At 40.8% G+C, this 15,031-nt stretch overlaps 1 protein-coding gene across 1 annotated transcript in view; it reads right to left on the bottom strand.

Moving 5' to 3' along the window:
• Positions 1–15,031, bottom strand: part of Fndc3b (fibronectin type III domain containing 3B) — a 273,184-nt gene that overhangs the window by 129,817 nt on the left and 128,336 nt on the right. The window lies entirely within an intron of this gene.

The raw sequence follows: 15,031 nt of genomic DNA, 5'->3' as shown, positions 1-15,031 counted from the left end.
AGACCCAAGAGCCAAAAAACAAAAACAAGAAGAAAAAAAAAAAAACAAGGGGGAGGCAATCTAATGCAGCAAAAGGTTTCTCTTTATTTGTTTTCATTTGAAAGTATGTTGTTGACTGGGTACCAGTGGTTCAGACCTGTAATCTTAGCTACTCAGGAGTCTGAGATCCGAGGATCATGGTTTGAAGCCAGGCTTGACAGGAAAGTCCATGAGACTCTTATCTCCAGTCAAACTGTGACTCAAACTGCTAGTGCTAGCCTTCTGGGGAAAAGCTTAGGGACAGCAACAACAACAACAAAAATATTATTGATCAATGCTTAACCAGACCAGTCAAAGTGAGTTTCTGGTTCAAAAAGTTCCCACAGTCTTTGGGTTTATGATTTTCCATCACAGTTTTATGCTTAGTAAGATATTACAACCTTAATATGGAAGACAGGAAACCTTTAAATGACTCCAAATTAACTTTGTTTGGTCAACCCCGCATAGGGCAAGGGAAACACAGATCATATTTTGAAATAAGTCACTGTCAGGAATACTCATGTCAAATCCATCTGAATTGTTTCACAATAAAGCTTTAAAATAACAAGAGATAAGTTTTGAAATATTGGATTCAGTGAATTTGTCACATGGATAAGTCCGACTAAAGAATGGTATGGAATTACACTCAGGGACCCCAGCCACAGTTTGAGTCAATATTCAATCACAAAGAAAACTACTGGTCATAACATCGAATCATCTTGACACCCTGGACATCACGTATCCAAAGATACGTGAAAGAATCTCATGAGAGGTTTCCATTCAGTAGCTACTTTTCATTCACTGAACCCCTCCTTAATGGTCGGTCCAAAGCTCTGGGTTTTGCGCTGAGATACAACCCCCTGGGGCTCCAACCACATTGAGTTTTTCATTTGTTTTCTCCTAATTCTATTATGCCACCAGGCATGGCAGTTGCTCAGCTGGAAGAATACCCAAGAGAAACATGGTGCTTTATTTGGAAAAAGAGACAGATGCCATCACATCGTAGTGCCACTGAGTGAAGGTGAATGGCACAGGACACGATGAGAGAGACACACTGGCAAAGCAAAGACTGAGCATGGGTGACAGGTGCTGGTCTATAATTCAGTTGCCTGGTACTGGCGTAGTGCATGCAAAGCTCCAGAACAAATGGGCTGATAAGTAACCCCATTTTATTTTTAAGTATTGTCTAAGCTTACACATTCATCAATCTCTAAGGAGACCATGTCTGGTTCATCTTTCTCTTTTGCTTCATGTTTGCAATTGCCATCGCAACATCTAGATATACACTGGCTCCCAAAAAATTCCTATACAACTAGTTCAGCATCTACAGAACACCACCTGTGAAATCCAAGGTCACTCCAGGAAGTGGGTTACTCAGAGTCTCTTAGTTCTTTTACACCTCAGCTCACTAGTCACACTTTCTGAGTGACCTTGAGCAATTAATTCACTTTGCTTCTCTGAGCTTCACTTCACCAAAGGTATGAGAATAGCAGTTTCTACTTCATAAGATCAAGTTTAAAGATTAAACTTACTGCCAAGCACAGTGGTGCACATCTATAATCCTAGCTACTTACTTAGGAGGATTACCATCCAGGCTGGCCTGGACAAATTCTCAGGACCTCATCAAAATGGATGCTGGGAGGAAGTTGTTTACTTCACGTGGGTGAGGCCCTGAGTTCAAAGCCCAGTATGGTGAGAACATCAAGCAATCAAATAAATCTCAGGTTGCCTTAAGGCAACATATGGTACAATAATTATTCACCAAAATTATTCCAGATCATTATTACTCTTCCAATGATTTTCTAAATTTTATTGATGGCTTGTGTTGCTTTTTTGGCTACAATCACATTTTGAAAAATACACTTTTAAAAATATTGTGTATTCTTGCAACACAAAAACCCAAGTATACAGTTACTTAAGGAGTAATCCTCAACAGATAAAATGTCAGCTATTTCACAGTACAGTGTGAAGGAAAGGGCTGTCAAGTTAATAAATGATGCTTTTTAATCAAGGATGTGTACACCAGGCAAACAATCTCTTGACTCAAGGCATGACCCTTAAAATGGTTAAAGGCATCCACATAAAATGTGAAGAATGTCAGACAGGTAAGTAATTTACAATTAGCAAATGTTTTCTTCCTGTCTTGAAATTCACATGTGACCCAGTGGCTTTCCTTTTGTCATTGCCACCCAGGCCATTTCAAGGGACAATTCAAGATAGGCAGTTCCAGTTTCCAAAACCAAAGAAAACCTGACAGACACCATTCTCACACAAGCTCTTGGGGCTAAAAAGCTAGCAAAGTGAAATCTACAAGTCAGCTCAAGACAGTTATTCTCTTCCTAAATACCTCCAGCTCTCTTATCCTATTTGAGAATGTCATGTACCCATTCCCTGATAATCCTTCCCAAAATAAAACATACATCCCACTCCCTACCCCTCACACCCCACTCTCTAAACGCCACCTCCTGCCAAACTTCCATGGCTATCTTCCTCTCAATCCACAGCTATACTTAAAGAATACGACCCAAATCATATGGTGTGTGTGTGTGTGTGTGTGTGTGTGTGTGTGTGTGTGTGTGTTTCTGTGCACATGCATACATATGTATGCCTACATATGTACGCATGTATGTAAGTGTGTGTGTGGGGGGGTTCTTGTTTAAGTCACTAACCATGGCTATATGAAAAGGAGTAGATCCAGACAATTCTTTAAACAAAGCAATATATTCCTGAACTACTGAGAAATTATTTAAATCATTAGATTTTTTAACATTTAAAAAAACACTTAAGGTATCCAAAGGTCCCTTTAATTAAACATACCATTTATATAGATATAGATCTATACCCATACATTTATAATCATATGCATATATACATACAGATGAACTAATTAAGACAACAGTAAACAGGCATTATATGATGAGGGTTTTTCTGTTTTGCAGAAACTAAGAAACTCATCCAGTGACTGAATGAACTCTGTGCAAACAGATGGAAAATGTCCCATGCATAGTTTCTAGAACTAAAACTACAAGGTTATTTAGAACAAAACAACACTATTTCAAAAATCTTTAGCTGGGTGCTAATGGCACACACCTGTAATCCTGGTTACTCTGGAGGCTGAGATCTGAGAATCACAGTTCAAAGCCAGACTAGTCAGGAAAATCCATGAGACTCTTTATCCCCAGAACCACTAAAAAGCTAGAAGTGGAGCTATGGCTCAAGTGGTAAAGCAATATACTTGAGTACAAAAGCTCAGGTACAGTGCCCAGGCCCTCAGTTCAAGCAGAATGCACATGCATGCCTGCAAGCATACATACACACACAACTTGAGGAATTTGGTCAGTTCCAGGTTTACAGTAACTTGAAAAATCAATTCATTTACTTGAGTAAGATGTGAGATACAAATAATATTTCAGATAGTGTAAAGTTATTACATTTTACATTGAACTTCAGCATACAAATGTAAGTGTATAATCCAGCAGTTTAAAAGTCTGCTAGTGGGAGCTGGGGATTTAGCTAATTGGGAGAACACTTGTCTGGCAAGTAAGTCCAAAATCCTGAGTTCAGTCCTTAGCATCACCAAAACAAAAACAAACAAACAAAACTCTGCTAGTCTCATTATTGTTTTTTCCACTGACCAATAGAAAGCTGGAAACAGGGCTGGGAGTTTGGCCTAGTGGTTAAAGTGCTTGCTTAGCATGCATGAAGGCCTGTGTTCGATTCCTCGGTACCACATACATAGAAAAAAGCCGGAAGTGGTGCTGAGGCTCAAGTGGTAGAGTTCTACCCTTGAGAAAGTCCAAGGGCAGTGCTCAGGCACTGAGCTCAAGCCCAGGACTGGCAAAAAAAAAAAAAAAAAAAAAAAGCTGGAAACAAAAGTGATCAGAAAGATGCTTAATTATTCCATCAACAGAAATGACCAAAATGATAACTTTATTCCCACCTTCCAAAGAGCAGAACAACCCCAGCTCCACTGTTAGGAAGGCATACATACTCAGAGAGGGCTCCTGAGCTCAGGGACAAAGCAGGTTGCTGGGGCTGGCCTCTGCTTCTTCTCTCTGACCAGGGCCACATGCCAGCTGACCTGCCCTTCAACACTCGTCCATTGCAGGGGTCAGACTTTAACAAGGTGCACATGGAACAAATGAAGAAATGAGACTGAGATCTGAAAGTAGTGCAAATGGGAGTCAGCTCTGACCGCTTATAAATACATTTTGCTGTAACTTTAGACATTTTAAGTGGTAGATTTATGAGCTCAGCATTCACCATGGGTAAACAAAGACTAAAATGACCAAGCTTGGCTGTAAGCACCAACCTGGGTCTCTATCTGGCTATTTTTCAGCAGTATCTCTTAAGAGATACAGATATTTAACTTAAATATTAAATTCAAAAGGGATAAGAGAGGCTGAGGTCCCAATGCAACAAGATTTCTAAAAACAAACAAACTTAAACAACACTAGGAACCATAGTAGAGATGAAAAATGATGTGATAAAAATCTAGCCTATTCAAAAAAGAAGCACTTGATTCTTTGTAATTAACTGAAAAAAAAAAAAAGGTTCTGTGAGAACAGGCAGCCTCTGGGATAGGGCACAGCCACTGAGGAGGGCAGATCACTCTGTGAAAGGGCAGAATCTCGAAGACTGGGGTATGAAATGGGAGGGGTCCTGAGGAAGACCAGAACAGCAAACAACAAACAGCAAGCCAAGAGCTGGAAGTGAAGACTTGCACAAATGAAGGCATAAGGTAGGGCCTTTGGTTGGCTTTGATTTTAAGGTGAAAGAGGATGAAGAGGCAGAGGAGAAGGTGGAGGAGGAATAAAGAAAACAGAAAGCAGACATTAGCAATTTATTCAACTACATCAAAGCATATTTATTTATTGATTAGCTTTGACTAAATGTACAAGGGAATTAAAAATAAACAGAATTGAAGTCCTGTCTTCAAAGATACCTGAGCTCCACTGCAGGGACTATTAGAAGTAATTGTACATCACAATCACCTGGCAGGGCTCTGAAACTATGGACTTTAAGGCTGGCTGCTTCGGAATCAGGAGTTTGGCGTGGGACACAATGATAAAGTTTCTAACAGGTTCTAGATGGCACAGATGCAGCATTCTGGTCAGCATTCGGGCAAAGTTACCCCAATAATTAAAAACTGACAAGATCCCCCTAAGATTAGGAACAAGAGAAGAAGGCTTACTTTCTCCACTGTTAGGAAACAGTGTACTAAATTCACTAAGAAACATCAACACTTTGATTGAAGATAGAAGCAAAAAGGTATCCACCCATAAGTCTAATGGCCTAATACATGGGAAATCACAAAGTATCGACAAGTATAGAACTATTATACAATTTGGTACAGTTGCAAGACACAATAGCAACACAGAAACATTAGCTTCAAATACTAGTAAGGCACAACTGGGAAAGGAAATTAAGGAAACAATCCCACACTAGGTGTGGTGGCTGCTGTCTAGCAATTTGAGAGGTTGATTTAGAGGATACTAGAGTGATGGCAGCCAGAGCATCGACAGTTCTCAAGACAAAAAGCTGGGCATTGTGGGGCAAACCCATCACTCCAGCTGCAGTGGGGAGATTCAGGTACCTGACTGGGCAGAAGTCAGACCTTATTGCAAAATAACCAGGGGGGTGGGGAGAAGACTAGAAGAATAGCTCAGTGACAGAGCATCTGCCAAGTAAACATGAGTTCAAACCTCAGTACCAACAATTTTTAAGAAAGAAAGAAATCAACTAATCAGGAATTTATTCACCCATGCCAAGGAATAATGCTTTCTTATTATTTATCTTCAAGTGGTTGTACAAAAGAGTTCAACAAAGCCTAACTACTACTTTCAAAGGCTGCTTTGAGGCTCAGAATATGAGATGCATACCAAGTACTCAATACACAACTTTAACACAGCAAGACCAGGGTAAGATATAACACTGTATGAACAAAGAGGTGTAGGAAATAGGATTATGAACCACAGAGGCCAAATATCCTACTGCTTTTTTATTCTGCCAGTGCCAGGGACTGGACTCGGGGTCTCTCTCTTGGTTGGCTTACTTGATAAACAGGTGCTCTACCATTTGAATTATGCCTCTGGTCCAACATTTTTTGGTTAATTAAAAGAGATCAAGTCCTGCAGACTGTTCTGTCCCAGTCTGTCTCAAACTACAATCCTCCAAACCTCAGACTTCTGAGGATTAAAAATGTGAGCCACCAGCACCTGGCTAAATTGTATAATTTCTTTTTTTTTTTTTTGCCAGTCCTGGGCCTTGAACTCAGGGCCTAAGCACTGTCCTTGGGCTTTTTCAAGGCTAGAGCTCTACCACTTGAGCCAGAGCACCACTTCTGGCTTTTTTCTATATATGTGGTACCGAGGAATCAAACCCTAGTCTTCACGCATGCTAGGCAAGCACTCTACCACTAGGCCAAACTCCCGGCCACTAAATTATATAATTTCTTAAGTAGTAAATTATTTGTTTTAACTCTGCACATTTTTTCTTCTAAAATGCATTACTATCTTTAGCATGAAAATAATATCCTTTAAAAATCATATTCAAGGCAAACAATTATTAAAAATGAAAAAGATAAGCGGTGTGCCAGTTGCTCATGCCTGTAATCCTACTCAAGAGGATGAGATTTGAGGATTGTGGTTCAAAGACAGCCTGGGAGACTTTTATCTCTACTTAACCACTAAAAAAGCCAGTAGTGGAGTTGTGGCTCAAGTGGTAGACCACTTGTTTAGGGACAGAACCTAGAACTGACTTCAAGCCTCAGAGTGCACACACACAGAGGTAAAGGGAAAAGATGGTTGGCTTTCCTTTTCCCTACTTCTTTATCCCAATTCCTAACCCTGTATCCCTCCCAGAGTATGCTGGTCCTTTTGCCCAACTTCTAGGAAACTTTGGAAAAAGTTGAATGTGCCTAACTTTCTCAATGGCCCCAGACAGCTCTCAGCCAGAGGGTGAGCCCTTGTTTCTGAAAGCCAATCCTTTCCATCCCTCTGACCTTGGCTTTATTTCAAGAATTTCTAGTCTGGCCCAGACGTTGTCGTTCAAAGCAAATGACTAGAACAACAAGCTGCACAATGATGTATTCTTCCTCTGAATTTTCCTGAAAAACACCTCTCCAGAGAACCAACACTGAGCTGAGGACAGACTCCATAAGAAACCAGTCAAAAGACAAAAGACATTTTATGTATTAACAAATCTGTGTGAGCAGTTTTCAAATCCAAATCTCAAGTATGGCTCTCGGGACTTGTGTTCAGCTACTTATTACAAGGGTCTACAAGGAACAGAAGACCAGTGCTCAATTCTTATGTAAGACTCAACTGCCTAGATCCAATTTTCTTACACTCCAAACAAGATGGGACTATCTACCTACTGCCTTTGTCCAACTGTATTACGGCTTAAATGTTAAATCTATATAGTAACTGTGGAGATATAATGCTACGTGTCTTAGTTAATATTTGATGGAATTCAATTCAATAAACACTTTGTTATACAAGACACTGTAAGGAAGTAATCATCACAAGAGGATTTTTACAGCAGATCATAAACAGTGAAGTACTTTATAATTGCTTTGTTAGAGGCAGGGATCTGTGAGGCAGGACAGTAATGATTACCCGCAGGTGAGTGGAAGAACATTTAAGCCTCTCAGACCAGCACTGAATGAAAGAGGAAGTTGGGGGCCCCCTTGCTCACAGGCATGATAAGCTGTTGCTGTGGCATTTGGAAGAACTTGATTTCAACTGCAGGCTACAGAAACAAAAGCTCCAAGATGGTCAAAGATATATAGGGTAGCAGGAGAGAGGCCTGTAATCCAGCCTTCAGCTGTAGTTTTTCACATTGCTTTATTTGGTCCAATAAATCTTTGCCAAAGGCATTGCAGCCCTAGTTAGAATACCAAGAACATGAAGACATTGAGAAAAGCCAGCATTTCTCTTCTGGGTTAGTGTGACAGGAGAAAGCCTCCCACTGCTAAGGTGTGGGGCGGCGGGGGGGGGGGGGGGGGGAGAGAAGCTGCAGGTCTTGATTTGGTTTGAGGGTCATGCAGGAATACAGCCCTGACCTCTGGAGAAACAATGGTATATTTAGTCCAGTCACTGAAATAATCAAAGAACTGGGCTGGAGGCCTTAAAAATACCAAGAGTGTAAGGAGAAAACCAGTGGAGCCACTCCCATCTCCAGCACACTCTTGATTTCTAGGGTCCTGCTCTCTTCAAATTCAGCTCAGTTCAAACTAGAAACTGAACTTTCCCAGACTACAATGAGAAGTCCTTGGGGGCATGTTGCCAGTTATACTTGTGTAAACAACCACTCAGATGGGGTGCTTCTGTGTTTATGTATCTTTTAAAATGTTTGTGCTGGTACTCAGCCTTGAACTCAGGCCCTCATGTTCTTCTTGCTTGGGTTTTTCACTCAGGGCTGGTACTACTACTCTAACAAACACATGAGCCACACCTCCACTTTGGGCTTTTTATACTGGCTAATTGGAGATAAGAATCGCACTGTCATTTCTTCTCAGCATGGCTTCAAACCAGGATCTGCAGATCTCAGACCCAGTAGCTAGGATTTTGGGTGTGAGCTACCAGCGCATGGCTTTATTATCTCTATTATGGGGTTTGGGGTGGCAGAAGACCCAGGGGCACCACATATTTATTATAATTAGACAGATACAACTCCAAATGCTGAAAAGGACTTCAGATATTTAATATAGAAACAGTCCTGCAAATGTTAACAAGGAAGATAAAGGCATCAGAAAGTGCCGGAAGCACTTCCTATGAAAGTTACTAAGAGTAGATAACTCCCAGAAGGTTCAACTACACCTATCTAAGCCCATCACTTCCTCCTCCACAGTAGAAGGACCTAATGGCATTTCACCTCACCACAACTCAACTAGGGTGTTTAGGAAAGATGAGTAAGCATACGAAGTGACTTAATGCCAGCAGAATCCTCTACCTGTTCTTTCTGAGGCTTAAGAGTTCCTAATAAGGAAATTGAAATTTCATTTTAAAAGTCCTGAGATGGAATGTAGAAATATATTGTTAAAAATAATATTAAAGCTGCATGCCAGGGGCTCACACCTGTAATTCTAGCTAGCTAAGAGGCTGAGATGTAAGGGTTGTGGTTTGAGCCTGGCTGCGTGGGCAAATCCTTGAGTTTTCTATCTCCAATTAATCAGCAAAAAGCTGGCAGTGCAGGTATAGCTCAAGTGGCAGAGGGCGAGACTTGAGCAAAAAGCTAAGGAAGAACACGAGGCCCTAAGTTCAGGCTGCAATAGCAGCACAAAATAATAATAATAATAATTAATAATAATTATAACAAACTTTATGGTTTACAGAAAAAAAGAAGAAAAGAAAGGTAGACTGTAAAAAGACAATGCAAGAAAATCAACTTAGAAGCTATGTCAGAAGAATGGGGTAGAACTCCTCTTTCTGCTGTGGCCCCAGAGGTCTCCAGGGGTTTTCTCTGCTACCAGAGAAATCTGGGAAAAGGAAGCCCCAGACCCATCCCACTGGTCTAATTTTAAGGTTCTCTTCTCTATGTAAAGACAGGGAAGCAGGCAAAAGGCAAGGAACCAAATAGATATCTATTTTCATCACAACTCTGAGGAAAACTTAGGGGCAAGCATGAACTTCCTGTTTGATTTGTGCCCTGATTGACAATCCTGAGGTCACGTTTGGGGGAACAAGTTTGAAAATAAGACTGAAATTATTCCCAGACAACATGTGATCACAGTCCTTAACCAGCCCTGCTTTACATCATTCATCTGGTTACAAATGAAAGAACATTTAAGCATCCCCACCTGAACTCTACATTGCAAAGAATAATAATACATAGCTTTCTTAGCATATCATTACTCAATGTGTTTAGAGGAGTTCAAGCTATTTTTTCATGAGCTTTCTACAAATCACAGAGGGTCCCTTTCAATTGCTCTCAGGGCTGGGCCTTCCAGGACCCTGCAATATTCACCATTAAGTAAAGCCTGGGAGAACTGGCCAAAGGGTGTTTTTTTAATATCCCAGTTCAACTTAGCTCTCTGTAACTCATGCACTCCATATTCAAAAGCAAAGCAGAAACACCCTGGGTCTATATATAACAGAACTACTATAAACAAAAGAAAAGTCAAGAGTTACTACAGTGATGGAAAATAGTGAACTACATGTTCCATAGGACATTGATCTCCCTGCTGCCACTTTCCTTCCAGTCTAGAAGGTTCTCCTCACTTTTTCATAATCATCATGTCTCACCGGAGACTGTCTTTCAACCCTGAACCAGCAATCTTCTATTACAAAGGCGTATTGAATGCTATGAAAATTCTCTGAAGTGTCCAGTGTCTAGATCCTACTCACAGGCTTTGCAATGACTAGTGCTGGTTTCTGCCTTACCTAAAAACCACACCAAGCACCCAGACAGCAAATGAGGCTTTCTCAGGTCCAGCCCAGGTTACACAGACTGTTACTTTTGCTCATTGGTTCCTATGTGAAACACAAAGGGTAAAGTGAAGCTTGACAGCAACCAGGACCAATAGGAGCCTCCTGCAGGCCCCAGAGTTTAAACTACTTCACACCTCCCAGCACGTGTGGGAGGGTGGAGCATGCTGGGGACCATATGGTGGGGACTACATTCTCATTCTCAGCTTCTCCCTCAGGACACAGGATCCTCCAAAGCTTGCTGTTTTACACTACAAGCAGCAACTTTGTATGCTTAAACTCAAACTGACTTACTAAGGGAGCCAGGGACAAATGCCCATGCACCCACTCTTGGAGGGGTTGGGGTCAGAGGTAATCAGAAAAGATTTCTTACTGATTCACGACCTGTTTCCATGCATGCACTGAAAAGAACAGGAACCTTTGTAAAAGAGCAGGTGCTTTGGGTTTTTCTGAATTTAAGTGGTGGCGCTAGGATTTGAACTTAGAGTTTAGCACTTCTTAGACTACTTCAACTTGAGCTATACTTCTAGCCCTTTTTCCTTACCTTATGATGGGGGCAACCTGGACTGTGATCCTTCTCCTGTCTCTTGCATAGCTGGGATCACATACCAACCTTATTGGCTAACATACCAAGCTTATTGGCTAACAGTCTCCCTAATTTTCTGCCCTAGCTGGCATGGAATCTCAATCCTCCTATCTCTGTCTCTGGCATAGTTGGGATTACAGGTATTCAACAGTGTAACTGATGAGAACAGTTAGATTCTAAGTCAAATGGCCAAGACCAGGACATGATGGAGTGAAGAGAGATGAGGAAGAGAAAAAATTATTGTGTTGTATACAATTAAAACAAACAATGTGCTAATGGGGATGGGAAGTTTTGCATAGCATTCTCAATGATGAAACAAGAACATATTTACAACATATTAAACTAACATGCCTATCTGAGCAACTCAGAAAATGTTTTAGGGTAAAGTGTTAGTATTCCAGACACTATTACTCAGATGAAACTGAGGACTGAAAGAATGTTCTTTCTCATGTCCCATCCCAATCATGGCTGTGATGGAACATGGTGGTGTGACTTCCCCTCCCCCCCACCTCAAGAAGACAGATGCTCATGCATCTTCCTGTGCAATGCAAGATTCACTTCCAACATCATACTGAACTACAGACCATGTTCTTTTTTTTTTTTTTTGCCAGTCCTGGAGCTTGGGCTTAGGGCCTGAGCACTGTCCTTGGACTTTCACAAGGCTACAGCCCTACCACTTGAGCCACAGCACCATTTCTGGCTTTTTTCTATGTATGTGGCACCGAGGAATCGAACCCCGGTCTTCATGCATGCTAGGCAAGCACTCTACCACTAGGCTGAACTCCCGGCCCAAACCATGTTCACTTTTAAAAGAGAACAATCCAAAAATATTTGTGTGAGAAGTCTCTGGCCACAGTTTTGAGGTCAAGTCTGTATGCCTGTGTACAAGGACATGTGTTACTAGAATGGGGGAATGATAAAAAGAAAGAAGAGGCCAATTGCTGGTAGCTCACACCTGTAATTCTAGCTACTTAGGGAGCTGATATCTATAGACCTAGGTTTGAAGCCAGCCCAAGCAGAAAAATCTGTGAGCTTCTTCTCCAAATGGCTCAAATGGTAGAGCATCAGCACTGAGAGAAAAGGTGAGGGCGGAAGTGGTGCTGTGGCTCAACCCGACAGAGCACTAATCTTGAGCTGAAAAAGCTCAGGGACAATGCCCAGGCCCATAGTTCAAGCCCCATGATCAACAAGAAAGAAAAGAAAAGAAAAGAAAAAAAAAAGAAAAGAAAAGAAAAGAGGGGAGGGGAGGAAAGAGGAAAGGAAAGGAGAGAGAAGTGGGGGGCAGGCATTGAAACCCTGAGTTCAAGCCCTAGTACTAGCACTAAAAAGAGTAAGAAGAGAAAGAAAGGTCTGGGGCTAGAAATGTGACCTTGGAAAAGAGGAGAGACATTAATGTAGAAAAAAAAAAATATATATATATATAAAATGTTTTAAAAAAAACAGAGGAAATAATTAAGTGGAGTGTGGGAAAACAATGTAGCCCCCAAACCACACCTAGAAAAGCTATATGGCCCCAATTATCATCTGAATTATTTTCCATTATCCCTGTGAGGCATTTTAAAAGGCCTGTGACCACAGTACATTCATGACATTCAAAGGGGAGGCTCACAAAACAGTCTAAGAGGAGCCCAGATGTTGGCCATTGGTCCAACAGGGTTTTCAAAGTTCTTCTGCTCAACTGTTCCCCATCAAAACCAGATGGCTCAGTAGGAAGAGGGGACCCAATCCTTGCAGCCTTGAGCAAATCACTGTGTTCAATGCAAGAGAAAAGAAAAAGGAACCTGTGTCTCTCCTGGTTTCTGGAGAGATGCCCCTTTAAAGGACTGGTTCTAGAAAACAGCTATGATTTACTTAATATCCTTCTTGTTTTCATCTTCGATTGTTCTTCACATCCAAATTTGAGCAAATGTAGACTTGAGCATTTGAGCAAATGTAGATTATACCATGCTTACAATCCTTTTCCATAAAGGCGATTTACCCTCTTCTCTTTCCCTAAATTCTAAAGAGCTCTCTGGTTTTGACTCAATTGTTTTATGGACGCAAGTGTTTGGGGGGAGGTAAGGGTCTGGAAAGAACACGGTAAAACACAGAGTAAGAACAAGCATAGTATATTCATGATTTCCGAAGCACAGATCATTAATAGTTACTTGTAGCCCAATTAGCTCAGTCTTAGATTCCGTGTAAATTTTAAAAATGAAGTGGGGGTGGTGGGGGGAAGAGTTAGCAGTGTACCATGACTCTGATCGTGTTAATGGGTATCTAATTGAGCATACTTCAGCTGATGAAGGTGACTATAATTTTGCTAAAAATATTCTCTAGCTTTCATCACAATAAAGCATCTATTATTGTACTTCCATGGCAACAAAATGATCACTGGATTTTGTAAAAGATAATAAAAATTCCATCAAGAAGTCTGGACAAACAGTAAATTTGTTTGTATGACTACTGGCCTTTGGGTGATAGCTTAATATGAAATTCCATGTAGCTCAGATTAAGTTCATAACTTGATCAAATCTTAATATATATTATAGTCGACAGAATCAAAATTCACTTGGGGAACTCTCCATTTAAAGTCTGACCAGCTGAACAAAAACCTCAGGAAGTAACCAGGATACTTTGGGCAACACAGAGTTCACTTTCTCAAAGTACAGCAAACTTAACCTTTTATGTAGGCACTGAGGTTTGAACTCATGGCCGTAAGCAATGTCACATGGCTTTTTCCATTCAAGGCTAACAATCTACCATTTGAGCCTCCACTTCTGGCTTTGTACTGATTAACTGAGGCTACGAGTTTCACAAATTTTCCTGATTAGACTGACCCAAACTATGCTTCTCAGATCTCAACTTCCTGAGAGAATTAAATATTTTCCTTCTTAATAAGCATGGATCCCAATTCATTTAGGAAGAGCCATACAGACTAAACGTTACCTCATTCCTATAAAAAGGTCCTGCAAATCCAAGGACAGGTAAACCTCACTGGCCAACCTTTTATAGATGAAACCATTTGGGACTGCTTTGTCACCTTCTTTATCACATGGATTCCAATGTCATCCTCTCACAGACTACACACGCTCTTTTTAGAAACTGAGCTCTAAAATCGCTACATTATGTCAATTATTGTATTCTCGAGATTTTTAGGGGGATAGGGGGTCCTTTATAGCCTGGTCTATTCATAGATACATTCAGAAAGAAAGCCCATTAGGCTGGCCTCCACACAAGGGCCAAACGACCAGAGATTATGTTGTTTTGTGCCTGCCTTGCCTCTTAGTTGTTGGTGGGCCCTGGTGGTGGAAAATTCAACCCACTACAGTTAGAGCTGTGAACAGGGGCTCCCTCATTCACGCCTGAAAGCAAGCAATTTCTTCATTCTCAGATTGGCCTGAGACCCATGCTATTTAAATCAGCTAGCCATTAGGTATACATCTGTATATACCATCATCAAAGTATCATAGATCTATGTTTTAGGTATGTCTATATTACCATAGGAAATCATAAACAGTGTACCACGTAAGAAAGAATTTCATTGTCTATAACCCTAAGTCAAGGTCTCTGTAACGACATAGTAAAAAGGCATTAATCGAGGTTCTTTTTTAATTTTTAACTCAATTTTTGCAACTGTGTCAGCAACAAAGTCACCACCTCTGAGAATATGAGTGGAAAAATGATTTAACGACTCCACATATAGATAACACATCCAACAAGCAAATGCCTTCTCAGCGAACACTCACTTGAGTTAGAAAGAAAAATCCTTTCCTCGCTAATACTTCAGTCCAGACTTCCCAGGGTCACACCCATTTCAGTGGTTACAAACAAATCCTTTCATTTGCTTTTGTGCTTGGCTAAAAAGTTTAACTAGAACACAGTGTACAGAAGAGAAGTGTCAAGAAAAATCCAATGAATTTTTTCCTACTAAAACACGTCAGCAACTTGATAGACTTTATCTACCACAGCCACTACCTCAAGCTAAAAGACAAAAGGAAGGTGGAAGCTTAAAATC

Source organism: Megascapheus bottae, chromosome 1 (genome assembly GCF_031878675.1).
Source record: "Megascapheus bottae isolate mThoBot1 chromosome 1, mThoBot2.hap1, whole genome shotgun sequence".
Classification (NCBI taxonomy): domain Eukaryota; kingdom Metazoa; phylum Chordata; class Mammalia; order Rodentia; family Geomyidae; genus Megascapheus; species Megascapheus bottae.
The sequence above is the reverse complement of the archived record's forward strand: the minus strand, read 5'-3'. Positions and strand labels throughout refer to the sequence as shown.